Raw genomic sequence first — 17546 nt, forward strand, 5'->3', positions numbered from 1 at the left:
AGAAAGGAGCAGTTGCACTGCCCGAAAGACAGTCCTGCGTAGAGTTCTTGTGTTGGAGGAGCACGTGGATAAAACGGAAACCAAACAAATACGCCTTAGACCCGTGTAGATTCCTCCAGACCAGTACTGGCCAAAGCTTGAATCCAGCCAGGGAAAACAATTCCCCCTGCCTATCAGTGCTGTCGTGATTCACTAGTCAGAATGCAGAATGTGTCTGTAGGACCATTCAGGCAGGGCCGTCCCCGCTCAGGCGGCAGTGCACACTGGCAAAGCCCCATGCCTGGGAGAGGAATAGCAAGAAGGGTAAGAGGTCTCTTGGTGTATCCCAGTCAACAAGTGTTGACACACGAGCATGCTTGCACACACACACAGTCACTCGCGGACGAAGAAATGAGGGCAGAAAGTTTGTGCACACTGGTGCCAATAGGTAGTAGAGACGACGTTCCAGACTGATTCGTATGTAGGAAGTATTTTGTGACATGGCGGGGTCTAGGCGTGTGGGAGACTGTCTTTCTGCACGTGTGCACGGGACATTGGACTCAGTGTGCATCTGTGTACACTGGGCTTTGGGGTGTAGGTTTCTACTGCAAGACTTCTGGAGAGGTTTGGGTCTGTCGCAAGGTCTGAGGACTTGCCAGTTGTGCTGTTTGGAAAGTCAGCTGATGCTGGGCATGGGGCATTTCCGTTTTTGCAATAGGGGACCCATGTTCAGTGACTTAGAAGAACTGAATGTGGAAGTGTTTGCATGATGGGGGCGGTACGGGGGCTTGTTTTCACGTTTCCTGTGCTGGTGCTGAGTGCTGTCAATGTACGTTCAATCTTTGGCAGGTCGTCGAAGCAAGTTCAGTGGTGTGTTTTTAAGGGGCAGTGTGCCGGGCCATCTACACAGCTTTTGGTGCATTTATTATACATTTTGTGGCTCACTGCGGGTGTGTGTGTGTGTGTGTGTGTGTGTGTGTGTGTGTGTGCAGGGTAAGTGTGTGCAGCTGGGACTGCAGGCACGTGTGCATATTGCCCGGCCTTGGTCAGATTTGGGATTTTGTATTTGGAGACAAGTTTGTTTAATGTGCATTCAGAAATGAGGGGAGAATGTCTTTGTGTTCTATATGAAGACGGTATTTGAATCTGTAGACTTTTGTGGTTAGAAAGAGTGTAGGTAAATGGTGTATTCAAAAATTAGGAGCAAGAGACCCTCTGCTTTAATAATGGTTTTTATGGATATGTAAATGAGTCAGGAATCATTTTTTCCTGTGTTCTGAGCTACATAGTATTAAAATCTTATATATATTTTATTTTGTTTTAAAGATTTTATTTATTTGACAGAGAGCGATCATGAGTAGGCAGAGAGGCAGGCAGAGAGGCAGGCAGAGAGAGGGGGGAAGCAGACTCCCTGCTGAGCAGAGAGCCCCATGTGGGGCTTGATCCCAGGACCCTGAGATCATGACCCGAGCCGAAAGCAGAGGCTTAACCCACTGAGCCACCCAGGAGCCCCATATTAAGATCTTAAAAAGTTTTCCCAATTGCCACTAACAAAAAAGTTACCTGCCGCCTTTCCCTAAATAGCAGAGATGATTACTGAGGGCTCCCCTCTGACATACACAGCCAGCATCCCAGTCGGCGCTCGTGCTGACATCAGGCCATCGGAGTGACCATCTTCAAAGTGCCATCCTACAGGCATGATGACTATGTAGGGCTGAGTCAGCTCCTCAAAACGGGACTCATTCTTTACGGAAGGCATTTTTATAAGGAATGTCTGGAAAATATTTTTTCATTGTAATAATAAAATAATGAAAATATAGATAGAAATAATTATACTTCAACGCATTCCTTCTTTTCACTCCTCAGCTTTCATGGGAACTAATTCTCAGCCAGGCAGAGAGATTCAGAGATGTGGGCAGACCGTAGTCTACTAAGACACCCTCTTAGGGCTTGGCTTTTCATAGGGAACTTCCAAACAAAGCACATCCTGTGTGCACCCACGTCATCACTTCGGTCAACCTCCAGCCTCCTGCAGCATTGTGTGTGTAAACCAGAGCACAGATTTGATGGAGAAGGTGGCTTGGAGGCGGAATAGTTCACACCGGCAGAACTGCATCCCTTGACTTCTTTGTAGAGAGCAGGGGATGGAGGACTGAATGGGGGAGGCTCAGGTAGTAGGATTGCCTGACCCCAAGTCATACACAGCCCTCCTTAATCTGTGTCCATCCTGCAGATCTGAGACCAGTGAGTGAGCTCAGGTAAAGTGATCTCTGCCCTGGTGGCCTGGAGGCGCCGTGGACAGGGCTCCCCTGACTCCCTCCATGAACCCCCATGTTTACTATTACCCTAAGAGAATGTTTTCCTTCCAGAACTTAAATCCATTGAGTCCAGATATTTAATATATATTTTTCTAATGTAAAAGGTGAAGAAATTTGTGTTAGGTTTTGGGGAAACCAGAAGAGTTTTTCTTTGGACAGCGTCTTTGAGAAATTTCTGCAGCAAGAACAGCTCGGATTTAGTTTTGCCACATTACCTCTGGCATGAACCTCAGAATTTGCAGAAATAGAAAACGAGGCTTTTCACTCACGTATTTCACAATTTATGTTTATTAAGGGTATAAATGAGGCAACTGAAATCGGAAAATCCAGTTTTACCGTGCTTTTTAATGTTGTCAGAGAACAGACATTTCAATAAGATGTATATGAAAACGGGCGCCTGGGTGGCTCAGTCCTTAAGGGTCTGCCTTCAGCTCGGGTCATGACCCCGGGGTCCTGGGATGGAGCCCCGGGAAGCCTGCTTCTCCTCCCACTCCCCCTGCCTGTGTTCCCTCTCTCGCTGTGTCTCTCTCTGTCCAATAAATAAAATCTTAAAAAAAAAGACAATAATGAAAAACGAATACTTGTCCACACTTGACACAAAACATTTAGAAACAGAAAAAAACCATAAATTAAAACATCTCCTTTTTCAAAACTAAAAATGCTCTTTTGAGTAACTCCGAAATAAAGATAAAAATGTGAAATGTAGTAACTCGGGCAACTTGCTGGATGTCACGCACATTTGTCTCAAAGGTAAGTGAACTTTGCCCCTTCTCCAGACGTGGGCAGTCACACCCGTGCCTCGGCCGTCCGTCCTCACTCACAGTCCTGGGCTCGCGAAGTCCTGCCGCCCCGCGAGCCGGGAGGACACATGGAAGCCTCCTCTCGCGGCTGTCGCGGTGCAAGGTCACATTCCGCACGGGCGAGCTGGGCGTTCACACCCGTCCCACCGAAAAGAAACAGACATTTATTTACCAGGTGGAGCTGCGGACGTCCCTGCCCGCCTGCGTCTCCGAGCACAGAGGCCCCCGCGCCCGGGCCGCCCTCCGAGTCCGCAGAAGCCGCGGGCACGCGCGGTTTACTCACGCCGGTCTCAACCTGCTGAGAGGGAACTAGCGCCGCACTCCGCATTGCTGGCGCCAGCGCCAAGCTTCACCGGAGAGAGCCTGACTCAATCATCTGAAGCAGAGAGGGGCACTGGCCCCTCAGGAGGTCCTACATGCTCTCCACCGAGCAAAACCACCGCCCGCGAGCGGAAGTATGCGTGGTCCGGAAACGGCTTAGGGGCGGGGCGGAGGCGTGCGCACGCCCTGCCCCACCCGCGCCCGCCGTTTCCGGCCTACCCGGAAGCAGATTTCCCGGATGGAAGGGCGTCTTAGCTGGAGTGAGGTTCAGCATTTCTGGTTGCAGCTCGCACGTTGATGCCCCCGGCGTTGCGTCCTTCTCACCCGGAGCCCTGGGCCTCCCGAACCTTACAGCCCCCACCTCCGCCTGCCTCGGCCGCGGGAAGCCCCGCCCGGTCGCGGGACGCGTGCTGCTGGTCTGGATCCGCGCCTTTTCCTCCCGGTAGGCTGGCTCCCAGGCCGTCCGCGCCGCAACTTTTCTACCTCGGTTCTTTTCACGGTCTCCCCTCCGCACGCCGCGCGTGTCAGGTCCCCACTCGCGACGTGGGTTCTCGCCCTTCGCGGCACCAGGGCGCTTCGCCCTCCTGCGGCCGAATCCTTTGGACCCGGTCCTGAGTTCTCACCTTCCTCGCGTCGTCCCGAGGCCGGCCCGGCTGCTTCTCGGGCCGACCCCGTGCTGGGGCGCTTACCCGCCCCGTCCTCTGACACCCCTTGTTCTGTCCCATCCGCTCCCATTGGCTGAGTCACCAGAAAGTGTGCTTTCCCTGGGCAGGGGCATCTTCATTCTGTTCCTGCGGATGTGGAGGTGGGGCAGGGGGGTAAGGGGGAAAGAGAGCAGGGGAGAACCAGGGAAACAGAGCCAAGGAGAGGGACGAGAAAAAGCGGGGGTAAAATTGAGGATAGGGAAGTGGGTCCGATGGGCTTCGACCAAATAAGAGTGAGAGTGCGTGCCCCGGGCCAGAAGCAGTGGAGTAAAAGAAGATGATGAAAAAGGAGGAGCGGAGAGGCGACAAGAGTACAGAACGGGGGCGGGGGCGTCGAGCAACAGACCAATGGAGGCAGAAGAAGGGGAGATCCCGAATTTGGTAGAGTTTTGTTTTTAATTTTTAACTTCTGTGTTCTTTGAAATGTGCTATGTCAGATTCATATGACGAGATCTCTGGTTTTACAGTCTGTTATACTGAAAATATTCTCTGGTGCCTAGTGATTGTACACTATTTCAGTGTGGTCTTGGAAAAATGTTGGTAATTTTTTATGTTTACAGCCAAACTTTAGTTTAACCAGTTAGTCTAATATTCTACATCTTCTTTCTCCCCTTAAGTAATCTTTTACTGTAGTGGGCTGTGAACTAGTTACTAGTTAATTATGTTTGTTCCCTTTGCCTGAGGCTGAGCTGAATTGTCGTGGAACTTTGTTGAAAGAGCGCCCATCTGTTGGTAACTGAGTAAATTTCTCAGCTGTTTCCATTGCTGACCTTTCATGTTTTTCAGTGCTACTAATTTGGTCTCCTTAATTTCATATATTTTAATAGTTTAGTAGGATGTTTTGGAAAAGAGGAATTAAATAGTTGAGATTGTGAGTAAAACCATGACAGAGAAGCGGCCCTTGGTCGGGAGTATGAGATACATGATCTGAAATTTTGGGGGTAGGGGTGTGAAAGGCAAACCCGGCCACACTATCCCACCCAGGCCCTGTTATTCCTGTGAGGACAGTGCTGTTCCTCTCCACTGGTTTCTCTTACTGACCTCTTCACCTGCCTCAGTACACATGCAGGGAGTCACAAGAAAGGTTGACAGGAAAGGGTCCAGACTTTTTAAACCAGGCATAGAACAAAAATCTCTCTCCAAGGAGGAGGGAGGCGGAAGCTTGTTGACTGTGTCAAGGGAGCCTGGAGAGGGAGTAAGGGTGGTGTTTGGGGCTTAGGGATCCAGGAATGAGAGAGAGATGAGAAACTCAGGAGCAGGAGAAATGGAAGCATCTGCTCTGACTAGCAGGCCCAGAGTCTGTGTCTTCAAGGCAAAGTCAGCCCAGTGCATGTACTCACTGCTGCCACAAAATGTGTGGGCTCACTAGGACAGGAGAGTGTTCTGAAGACATAGGTAGAAAACCCATCTGTTGATCTTCCTATAGGAGCTTCGTGCTCCTGAATCCCCAGTGTTCCAGTGAACACAGAGGACTGTCTGCCACAGAGCGAATTCCTCCTTGTGTGTGGCGGCGGTACAGCCAAGTTTTATGTTGACTGGAAGCCCTAAGAGTCGTCTCCACACTCAGGAGTGACTTCTTAAGACTCATCTTGCCTGAGAAAGAAACTTTTCTTGTGTCCTTTTTAATTTCTTGATTTGACTTTAAAAACTGTTTAATTGATTTCCATCAATTTTTCCTTGTTTCATTTAATCTTTTAATCTTTAAAGTTTTACTAATTATCTTCTTGCTTTGTAAAATTTGAAATGTCAGTTTACTCTCTTATTTTCTCTTAGTTTGTAAAGTTGAACAATTGGTTCATTCATTTTCAAGTCCTCTCTAGTAAGTATACTTAAAATTTATACCTTTTTTCTTCTTGTAAAAAAAGATTTTATTTATTTAAGAGGGCATGCACCCACTCGGTTGCCAGGGTTGGGGGTGGCGGGCAGGGCAGAGGGAGAGAAAATCTCCAGCAGACTGCACTCTGAGTGCAGAGACTGATGTCAGGCTCAATCTCATGACCCTGAAATCATGACCTGAGCTGAAATGATGCTTAACTGAAATGATGCTGAGTCAGATGCTTAACTGACTGAGCCACCCTGGTAGGTGCCCCTAAAGTTTATACATGTTTTCAAGATAATAACTGTGGCCTTATCTCATGGTTTGATGTTTTTCTAGAGGCTCAGATGGTATTAGGACATCCTCACTGAGTCTCCCCTATCAGCACAGACCTGTCAGTACAGGACTTTTAACATTCAGGAAGCTCATCTATGAATTAATGTCAGCAAGAATGATGTCCATGAACTAATGAGGACCAAAAACAAAAACTGGAGTGGGATGAGATAGTGTGAGATGAGGAGAAATGCTTGATGAATGGGCCCCACTTCCTGGTGGATTCAAGGACCCAAGAGGGCAACAGCTGGACACAACAGCAGCCCAGAAACTTTTTAATTCAAATCTCAGACTGGAAGATACCTAACATTTAAGTGCTAAGAGGATCTATCAAGTAGGGAGTAAAGTTATTAGTTTATAAGCAATAACATAAAATTCATGATATGGCAGGAAATAACAGGACCCAAACATAAAGTTAGAGATAAAAAAAAAACAAACCTGAGATTAAAAGTAATTCTTTTAATGGTTGAAAGCATCTGCCTCCTAAAATTACCTACCTCATTTGTGAAGTAAGTTACCAATCATCTGGTGAATGAAAGAGGAAAGACAAGTCTAGGGAAACTCATCTGTCATAGCAAAAGTTTGAAATAACATTTATTTTACATGGGGGTTGGAATTAACATGCAAGACCTAATAGGATTGCCAGATATTTTTGAGAAATGACCAAAATAACCTGAGATACAGTGGATATTTATTGTGCTCCTTACTGGAATTATTTTTTTGTAGAAGTTTTTTTTTTTTTTTTAAGCCAGATTTTATCTCTGCAGCAGTAGAAATCCCACTTAAATGTGTAATTCAGTTGTGAATGAGATACTGAATAAACTATTAACTACACTGTGTTGAGTATTAACATTTCACTTCCCATTAACCAAAAAATAAAGTATAAGGTGGGTTTCCCATTTTAGTAAAGGAGCTAATAAATTTTTTAATTTAAATTTTAGGTAGTTAACCTACTGTGCTATATGGGTTTCTGGAGTAGACTTCAGTGATTCATCACTTAAATAGAAAATCCAGTGCTCATCATAACCAGTGCCCTCCTGAATACCCGTTACCCACTTAGCCCATCCCCCACCCACCTGCCTCCATCAGCCCTGTTTGTTCTCTGTTGTTGAGTCTCATGGCTTGTTTCCCTCTGTCCTATTTTTCCTTTCTCCCTTCCCATATTTTCATCTCTTTACCTTCTTAACTTCCATATAGGAGTGAGATAATATGGTATTTGTCTTTCTCTGACTTATTTCACTTAGCTTAATACACTCTAGTTCCGCCCACCTTATTGCAAGTGGCAAGATTTCATTTTTTGATGGCTGAGTAGTATTCCACTGTGTATTTATACACACTGCATCTTTATGCACTCACCAGGTGATGGACATTTGGGCTCTCTCCATAGTCTGTCTATTGTTGATAATGCTGCTTTAAAACATTGGGGTACATGTCCCCCTTTGAATCTGTGCTTTTGTATCCTTTGGGTAAATAACCTAGTACTGCAATTGCTGGATGGTGAGGTGGTTCTATCTTTAACTCTTTGAGGAAACTCCACGCTGATCTCCAGGGTGGCTGGCTCTCCCAGTTGGCATTCCTGCCAGCAGTGAAAGAGGGCTCCGCTTTCGCCACATCTCTGCCAACACCTGGTGTTTCTTGTCGTAATTTTAGCTATTCTGAACAGGTATGGGGTGGTATGTCATTGTGGTTTTGACTTGTATTTCCCTGATGATGAGTGATGTTGACCATCTTTTCATGTGTCTTTTAGCCATTTTGGATATCTTCTTTTGAAAAGTGTCTATTCATGTTTTCTTAACCTGGTTATTTGTTTTTTGGGTGTTTGATACAGTCTTTGTAAATTTTGGATACTACCCCTTTATCCTATATGTTCTTTGCGAATATCTTCTCCCATTCATAGGCTGCGTTTTAGTTTTGTTGATTGTTTCCTTCACTCTGTAGAAGTTTTTTATCCTGATGAAGTCCCAATAGTTCATTTTTGCCTTTGGAGATTTGTCTAGCAAGAAGTTGCAGTAGCCAAGGTCGAGGTTGTTTCTGCTTGTGTTCTTCTCTAGCATTTTGATGGATCCCTATCTCACCATTAGGTCTTTCATCCATTTTGAGTTTATCTTTGTGTATGGTGTAAGAAATGGTCCAGTTTCATTTTTATACATTTAGTTGACCTGAGGGTTGAGGGTCCATCTCTGGGTTTTCTGTTCTGTTCCACTGAGCTGTGTGCCTGTTTCTGTGCCCATGCCATACTGTCTGGATGATGACAGCTTTGTAATGGAGCTTGAGGTCAGGCACTGTGATGCCACCAGCCTTGGTTTTCTTTTTCAACATTCCTCTGGCTGTTCGGGGCCTTTTTGGTTTCCATACAAGTTTTAGGATTATTTGTTCCAGCTCTGAGAAATGTCGATGGTAGGTTTTTTTTTTAAGATTTTATTTATTTATTTGATAGAGGTCACAAGTAGGCAGAGAGGCAGGCAGAGAGAGAGGGGGAAGCAGGCTCCCTGCTGAGCAGAGAGCCCGATGTAGGGCTCGATTTCAGGACCCCGGGATCAGGGCCTGAGCCGAAGGCAGAAGGATTAACCCACTGAGCCACCCCAGGTGCCCCTGATGGTATTTTGGTAGGGATTGCATTGAGTGTGTAGATTGCTCTGAGTAGCATAGGCATTTTAACAAGTATTTGTTCTTCCAGTCCATGAGCCTGGAATGTTCTTCCATTTCTTTGTGTCTTCCTCAATTTCTTTCATAAGTTTTCTGTAGTTTTGGTTAGGTCTGTTCCCAGTTACATTATGGTTTTTGTATGGTTATTGTAAATGATAATCGATTCCTTAATTCCTTAATTTCTCTTTCTTTTGTCTCATTGTTAGTGTATAGAAATCCAACTGATTTCTGTGCATTGATTTTATAGCCTGCCATGTTGCTGAATTGCTGTATGAGTTCTAGCATTTTGGGGGTGGAGTCTTTTGGGTTTTCCACATAAAGTATCATTTCATCTGCGAAGACAGAGAGTTTGACTTCTTTGGCAATCTGAATGCCTTTTATTCCTTTTTGTTTTCTGATTGCTGAAGCTAGGACTTCTAATGCTATGTTAAACAACAGTGGGGAGAGTGGTGAGAATGATATTCACGGTGGGCTTCTTATATATGGCTTTTATGATATTGAGGTCTGTTCCCTCTATCCCTGCACTGTGGACAGTTCTAATCAAGCAAGGATGCTGCACTCTGTCACATGCTTTTTCTGTATCTATTGAGAGGATCACGTGCTTCTTGTCCTTTCTTTTATTCATGTTATTAATTGTTTCACTTGATTGATTTGTGAGTGTTGAACCCCCTTACAGCCCAGGAGTAAGTCCCACTTTAGATGTGGTGAATAATCCTTTTAATGTACTGGTTGGATCCTACTGGTTAATGTCTTGGCTGGTTTTTGACATCCATGTTCATCAGGGATATTGGTCTGTAAGTCTCCTTTTTGGTGGGGTCTTTTCTGGTTTGGGGATCAAGGTACTGCTGGCCTTATTGAACAAGTTTGGCGGTTTTCCTTCCATTTCTGTTTTTTGAAATAGCTTCAGAAGAATAGGTATTAGTTCTTTAAATGTTTGGTAGAATTCCTGTGGGAAGACACGTGGCCTGGACTCTTGGGGAGATTTTTTTTTTTAATATTTTATTTATTTGACAGAGAGATCACAAGTAGATAGAGAGGCAGGCAGAGAGAGAGAGAGGGAGGCAGGCCCCCTGCCGAGCAGAGACCCCAATGCAGGACTCGATCCCAGGACCCTGACTGCTCAATTTCGTTGCTTGTTACAGTTCTGTTCAGTTTTTCTGTTTCTATTTCAGTTCTTGGTAGTTTACATGTTTCTAGGAGTGTATCCATTTCTTCCAGATTGCCTATATGTTGGTATATAGTTGCTCATAATATATTCTTATAATTGTTTGTATTTCTTTGGTGTCTGTTGTGATCTCTCCTCTTTCATGATTTTATTAATTTGGGTCCTTTCTCTTTTCTTTTCGATTCAGCTATGGGTTTGTCTATCTTATTAATTCTTTCAGAGAACCAGCTCCTCGTTTTGTTGATATGTTCTGCTGTTCTTTTGGTTTCTATTTCATTGACTTCTGATCTAACCTTTATTAATTCTGGTCTCCAGTTCGGTTTAGGCTTTATTTGCTGTTCTTTCTCCAGCTCCTTTAAGTGTAAGGTTAGCTTGTATATTTGAGATTTTTCTTCTTTCTTGTGAAAGGTTTGTATTGCTATTTCCTTTCCTCTTAGGACCGCATTTTCTGCATCCCAAAGGTTTTGAACAGTTGTGTTTTCATCATTTCCATGAATTTTTAAAATTCTTTAATATCCTGGTTGACCCATTCATTCTGTAGTAGGATGTTAACCTCCAAGTGTTTGACTTCCTTCCAAATTTCCTCTTGTGATTGAGTTCAACTTTCACCAAAGTATTGTAGTCTGAAAATATGCAGGGAATAATCCCAATCTTTGGTACCAGTTGACACCTGATTTGTGACCCAGTATGTGATCTATTCTGGAGAATGTTCCATGTGCACTTGAGAAGAATGTGTATTTTGTTGCTTTAATGTGGAATGCTCTGTATATCTGTGAAGTCCATCTGGTCCAGTGTGTCAAAACCCTTGTTTCCTTGTTGATCTTCTGCTTAGATGATCTGTCCATTGCTGTGAATGGGGTGTTAAAGTCCCCTACGATTATTGTATTATTATCAATGTGTTTCTTTAATTTTATTATTAATTGGTTTATATAATCGGCTGCTCTCAAGTTAGGATCATAAATATTTCTAATTGTTAGATCTCCTTGTTGGGATCCTTTAAGTATCATATAGTGTCCCTCTTCATCCCTTACTGCAGTCTTTGGCTTAAAATCAAATTTGTCTTGATAAAAGGACTGCTACACCAGCTTTTGATACCCTTAGCATGATAAATGGTTCTCCACTGCCTTACTTTCAATCTGTAGGTGTCATTGGGTCTAAAATTAAGTCTCTTGTAGGTGAGTTTTTTTTTTTAAATCATTCTGATACTCTGTGTCTTTTGATTGATGAATTTAGTCCATTTACACTCAGAGTGGTTATTGAGAGATAGGAATTTAGAGCCATTGTGTGACCTGTAGAGTGGGTGTTTCTGTTGATGTTCTGTGTCCTTTCTAGTCTTTGTTGCTTTTTGGTCTTTTTCCTCCACTCAGAGAGTCCCCCTTAAAATTTTTTGCAGGGCTGGGTTAGTGGTCATAGACTCCTTTAGTTTTTGGCTGTCTGGACATCTCTCTCTCTTCCTATTCTGAATGACAGCCTTGCTGGGTAAGGAATTCTTGGCTGCATATTTGTCCTATTCAGCATGTTGAATATATCCTTCCACTGCTTTCTGGCCTTACCAGTTCTCTGGAGAGATCCACTGTGAACCTGATCTGTCTGCCCTTGTAGGTTAAGGACCTTTTTTCTCTTACTGTGTGTTTTCTCATCTGTGTGTTTTGTGAATTTAACTATTATATGCTTTGGTGATGGCCAGCTTTTGAATTTAATGGGAGTTTTCTGTGCTTCTTGGATTTTGATGTCTCTGTCCTTACCTAGATTAGGGAAGTCTTCAGCTGTAATTTGTTCAAATAAGCCTTCTGACCCTTTACTCTTTCTTTGTCTTCTGGGACTCCTAGGATACATATGTTACTAAGTTTTACTAAGTCACTGAATTCTGTAAGTCTGCCTTCATGGTCCATTACCTTTCTTTCCCTCTTATTTTCAGCTTATTTTCCATAATTACATCTTCTGTATCACTGATTGCTCCTCTGGTTCATCCATCCTTTTTAGGACCTGCATTTGTGTTTGCATCTCCGTTAGAGCATTTTAAATTTTGGCCTGACTAGATTTTAGTTCTTTTGTCTCTGTAGTAAGGGATTCTCTGTTGTCTTCTTTGCTTTCTTCAGGCCCAGCTTGTATCCTTACAATCATTGTTTAAATTCTGGTTCAGACAGCTTACTTATATTTATGTTGATTAAATCCCTGGCTGTGAGTTCTACCTCATGTTCTTCCTTTTTGGGGTTATGGTCATTTATTCCAGAAAAAAAGTGAAGAAAGAGGAAAAAGAAGAAGAAAAACACAAAGCAAAAAAAACAAAAGCAATAAAAGCAAAAGAAAATGTTTGCTTGTTAAAAGAATCTAGAATCCAAAAGAAAAAAATAAAATGAAATCAAAGAATGCAAATATATATACCCACACACATACGGTGTATATAAATAAGAATAATAATAAAAGGACTTGGAAAATAGGAAAAAATGAAAAAAATAAAGAACAGAAGTAAAAAGGAAGCTCGATTCTATTTCCGTTAGAGCTGAAGCTTTGCAGCACTCTCTCATCAATAAACTTGGTGAGACCTGGCTGTTTGTTCTAGTCCTCTGGGGGAGGGACCTGCTGTGCTGATTCTCAGGCCATTTTTGTTTCAGTGGAAATGCCTCTCCGGGATGCTGGGTGGGCAGGGCTAGGTGTACCAGGCTCCAGCCTCCACTGTGTGTCCCTGTTTTGCTCCCTGAAGGCTTTTGGCACTGATGGGCCAGATGAAGATGGCTGCACCCTGCTCGCTAGCCTGGGAGCTAAAACTTCATGCTCTTCAGTGAACTTTTACAGAAGAGGAATCAATTGACCTATTCGTGACCCTGGTTTCCATCTGAACCCTGCACTCACCCTGCCCATGTTCAAGCTTTTTTATCTCTGGCATGTGACTGAGTTTCAAAAGTCTGAATTTCAAAACAAAAACAAAAATCCAAATTTTAGGGACTCCTGTGCTGTGGACCTGTGCTGTTCCTGGGCAGGTTGGGGTTGGGGGGAGATGTTAAAAATTATGAAAGGTTGGATTTGAAAGGTTTTTCTATTATAGTATTAATTTGAAGGATACATTTGTTTTGATTTTGTACTTCATGTTTAAAGCTTGTACTTTGTTCCTTTGCTTTCCAATTTGTGTATTGCTAGAAGGTAAGAGGCAAGAAAGGAGGACTGTTTTGGTTATGTTAACTTGTAAACTTTTATCTCCCTAGCACCTAGAATAGTCTGGCCCATCACTGGTGTTGGGAGTCTAGGGAGCTCACTTAATAACATCATTTTTCCAGACTGCAGCTCTGAAACGGAAGGAAAGACAGGTGAATGGGTATGGATATCAGTCATTTTATTGGCGGATTTGTTGGAGAACGTGGTTTTGGTAGGAGGAAATGAATGTTGTATTCAGAACTAAGCAGCTATGTCCAAATAATGCGGAAAGGGTTGGGAAATCTTAATGTTTAGCAGTGCTCTAAAAATATTAAGTAGCGTGTGTCCTTTTTTTCTCTTTGGCACAGTCTCCGTGCCACTAGTTAAATTATTGCGGATTCATCTGTGTATTATACTTACAAATCTTCTCTAACTCCATCTCGTGAGAGTTGAGGAAGAGTTCACTTGGTTATAAGATTAAGGGTCACAGCTGGTTCCCCTAAAGATTTTGTAGGCCTTCTTCATGATCACATTTTGTTCACTGAATATCATCTCATATCTCACTTGAGTTCTTACAATGATCCTCAAATCATTCATGTTTGAATTACAGACTCTTGGGGGCACTTTTATTTTGTAGGCTTTACATGTGATTTTCCAAACTGCATTTCCACAAACTCATGACTTCTTTTTTATACGCTTTAATACTTTTTTGTTGAACTTATGAAATTATTTTTTGTCGTTATCATTTCCTTTGTAGTCTTTACCAGTAACACAGATTTCATAGGTTGTGCGTGGGCTTGTTTTTCACAGCTTTGAATGACTTTTACTTAATCCTTTTCTCTTTTGCTCATTTTAAGCCTGTCAGCAGCATTGATGAGTGGGGTTGCGGCAGTGCCTCTTTTCTTCTGTGTACCTCCCAGTGTGGTCTCTTCTAAATGAGCTTTATTTTTGGAAGTTTGGGAGCTTTGCCAAGTCATTTTTCCTTCTTCCTTGTAATCTCTTCCATCCTTATAATTCTGCTTTGAAGTCCTGTTTTTAAGGTTTGGTTTTTTGTTTTTTTTTTTTTTTTTTTTAAGATTTTTATTTATTTGACAGAGAGAGAGAGAAAGGGAGAGCAGCAGGCAGAGGGCGAAGGAAAAGGAGGCTCCCTACTGAGTAGGGAGCCCGACTCTTCTGGGATCATGACCTAGCTGAAGGCAGATGTTTAATGAACTGAGCCCCCCAGGCTCTCCTACTTTTAAGGTTTTTAATAATTTGTTGTTTATCCATTACTAAAATTATCGGATAATTCTTAAATGTTTTGCTCCAAGGCAAAGGATTCTTTGAATAGTAATATTCATTTATTTTCTCACTCCTTCCTCTCCCTTTTTTAATAGTTAACTGTGTTATTTTTTTCATGCCATTTTCATTGAGTTGAACTCTCCTTAAACCCTATGAATTCATAATTGTAGTTTGCAGAGAAATACATGTCAGGACCTCTTCCTGGCTCAAAATGATGACTGTTTAACACAGGACATTTCAAACGTTTGTGGGATTTTCCATAATCTAAGAAATACCAGCTACCGAGAAGCTGCTTTTTTATTTACGGTTTTCATCCACTCATGACCTTTGATGTGTACCACTTGGAAACATGGACAAAACACAGTGATAACCAAGTAAAGTCTTCCTTCCCACTCATAGGACTTTCCTATTTCATGTGGATAGGGATTCCCTACATATCCCTATATTTTCTTTGAAGAAAAACTCTAAATGTAAAACATAATTTTACATTTCAATCTAAATTTGCCTTGAAGGCAAAACCTAACATAATCCCCTAACCAGTGTGACATTAGCTTCCCTGGATTTCCCTTCTCTCCCCTTGGATTCTCCCGTATGTTCTGTATAACTCTGTTGGTAAACCATATTTTATAGAGTGTATTTCAGGCATCGTTGAGTGTCCTGGATGTTGGTACCTTTCCCCAGTTACCAGATCCTCGCATTAATGTATGGTTTCTCTTTCAGATCTGAATCAAAGCTCTGTCTTCTCCATTGGGTGACTCAGAGGAAAATAAGAGGATACAGTGCCCAGAATCCAGCTTTCACCTCTCCAGACATTTAAACCATTCTCCACTTCCTCAGACCCTTCAGCTCACCCAAGAAGTCAAAAGATTCAGTTTCTTCATCACAGTACATGCATACAGCGGGCAGAGAGCGAAGTTTGGTTATCACCTTGGCACTGCTTAGCTCTGTGATGCTGAAGACATTCTCATTTCTGTGCATTACAGAAGAGAGTCAGATTTCCAGGTATGGACCCGTGTCCAGAGGAGGGGTGTTCTCACTGTTCTGAAGGCAAGGACCTCAAAGCCCAGGGAAAAGGCGGGTGTCGGAGGGGTATGGAGCCATAGGGCCCAGTCCAAGTGCCCTAAAAGGGAAAATACCGGTGCAAGAGCTGAGGGCACAGTGGGGACAGGATATCCACCCATTTTCTGGCCTCGTAGCCATGGAAGACGACAGCAAGGGGCCAGGTGTGAAACTGTGGGTGCTCTCATCAGCTTTGGAGGTGAATGTCGGTTTTCTTCCTCTGCAGAGTTTGTAAGCTTTGGAAGATGCTAGTTGAGCATTCTGCACTATGGAGACATGTACCTGACACCTTACAGGGTATGTATGTGTGGACTCGTATTTGGGAAAATGCTTGAGGGTATCCGCTTTATATGGATGGCAGTTCTTACACAGAACCCATGCTGGCCTTCTCGGAGGTCTATACATGGTGGCTCGTTGGAGCTTTGATGCTGTTCAAGAGCCCTGAACATTCATCATTCCGCTGTCCGATTCAGGTTGAGGTCAGTAGATTTTAGTCCTTTGAGCATGATAATGTTTGGTTATCGCAGGTAAGGCTTCTCTCCTGGCGATACGTGGGATCAGGGTTCTTGTCACTGAGTGCGGGGCGCTGCTCACAGTGTGGGAGCTGCAGCATCCATCTGAAGTCACTCCAGCTTTGGTGAAAGGAAGTTGGGAGGAGGTGCCCCCACCCGACTGTAGTTGCATGTTACACGCTTGAGGAAACTCGCAGTCACCCACACTCCCCAATTCCTGACAAACCTGGAGCTGCACAACCCTCAAATTTCAAAGTCATGGATCTTCGAGGAAAGTGATCGCTCTTCACTCCTCTTCCAACACAACTGTGGCTTGGAAGCTGTTCCTGCCATCAGTGACAGGCAGGTGGTGACCTTGTCCAGGCTGAAGGCTCTGTATTTCCTGGAAGTGGTGGACATTTCCTTAGGTGTCAGATAAGGGGCTCATGATGGACCCTCTGTGAAGTTGGTAGATTCCAGAACCTGAAACTGGTGAACTCCTTCTCAGCAGATGAATTCCTACAGGCAGTAGTCCAGCGTCTTCAGAAGCTTTGGAAACTCAGTATGAGTGAATGGTCTCAACCCAAGTACTGTCTCAACTAGAAAGGATGGATTCGCTGCAGCCATTTGAGCCAAGTACTCCAATGTGCAGATTTCCCTCTACCCCTCACGTCTTCTCTGTCTTCTGAGATGCCCAGACCCCAAACCCTCAGGTTCCTGGAAGTCCGTATCCCATGTCAGGAGAGAGGATGCCAAGGCTCTTCTGCAGAAAGTTCTCTGGTCCCCTTTAATCCAGCCCAAACTCATCTATTGAAGGGCGGAGGTGAAGCCACAAAATGACTCAGTCCCACTTCTCACCGCCCTTACTTACACACCCTGCATCCTTTTTTGTCCTTTCCCTTCCTGCCAAATCATTTATCCTCCGGAGTTGCTATTTTTCAGAGGCGTTTGAAGCCATGAGAAGACATAACTCATCATAAACTGGTCAGGGAACAGGTTTTTGAACCAGATAAATATGAGCCAATGAATGATATGCTCTCTGGGTTTTGTCAGGTCACGTGAATCCTATCCAGACCAGTTTCCTGAGAGGAAAGGTGAAGGTGATAAAGGGTCTTCCGAGTAAATGGCAAGACCATAAGTGAACACCTGTCACCTAATATGTGGTCAGTATTGATGGTGTACTGGGGCAGATGGCTTCTTCGCCTGTGAGTCATCCACAGACTTCGCACAGAGCGGGGCTGCAAGATGCGAGCGAGTTCAAGAGAACCTTCAGGCTTACAGTCTGGGAATGGACACCCCTGCTGGAATGGGAGTTCTGGGCTAGGGACCACAGTGCTAACTTTTACAGAAATGTGAAATACTTTTTAAACAAATGTGTTTGTTTTAGAAATCATAAAGCATTTTTTTTTAAAGATTTTATTTATTTATTTGACAGAGATCACAAGTAGGCAGAGAGGCAGGCAGAGAGAGAGGAGGAAGCAGGCTCCCTGCTGAGCAGAGA

At 43.7% G+C, this 17546-nt stretch overlaps 1 protein-coding gene across 1 annotated transcript in view; it reads left to right on the forward strand.

Moving 5' to 3' along the window:
* The first annotated feature begins 3627 nt into the window (after positions 1-3627).
* The window catches only part of LOC123936616 (zinc finger protein 705A-like), a 31173-nt gene continuing 17254 nt past the window's right edge, over positions 3628-17546 (forward strand). Inside the window, exons 1-3 of the mRNA XM_045997042.1 lie at positions 3628-3860; positions 15216-15497; positions 15781-15851. The gene's annotated coding sequence lies outside the window, so the exon portion shown is untranslated. The remainder of the gene's footprint in view (positions 3861-15215; positions 15498-15780; positions 15852-17546) is intronic.

This window comes from Meles meles, chromosome 2 (assembly GCF_922984935.1).
Source record: "Meles meles chromosome 2, mMelMel3.1 paternal haplotype, whole genome shotgun sequence".
NCBI lineage: Eukaryota > Metazoa > Chordata > Mammalia > Carnivora > Mustelidae > Meles > Meles meles.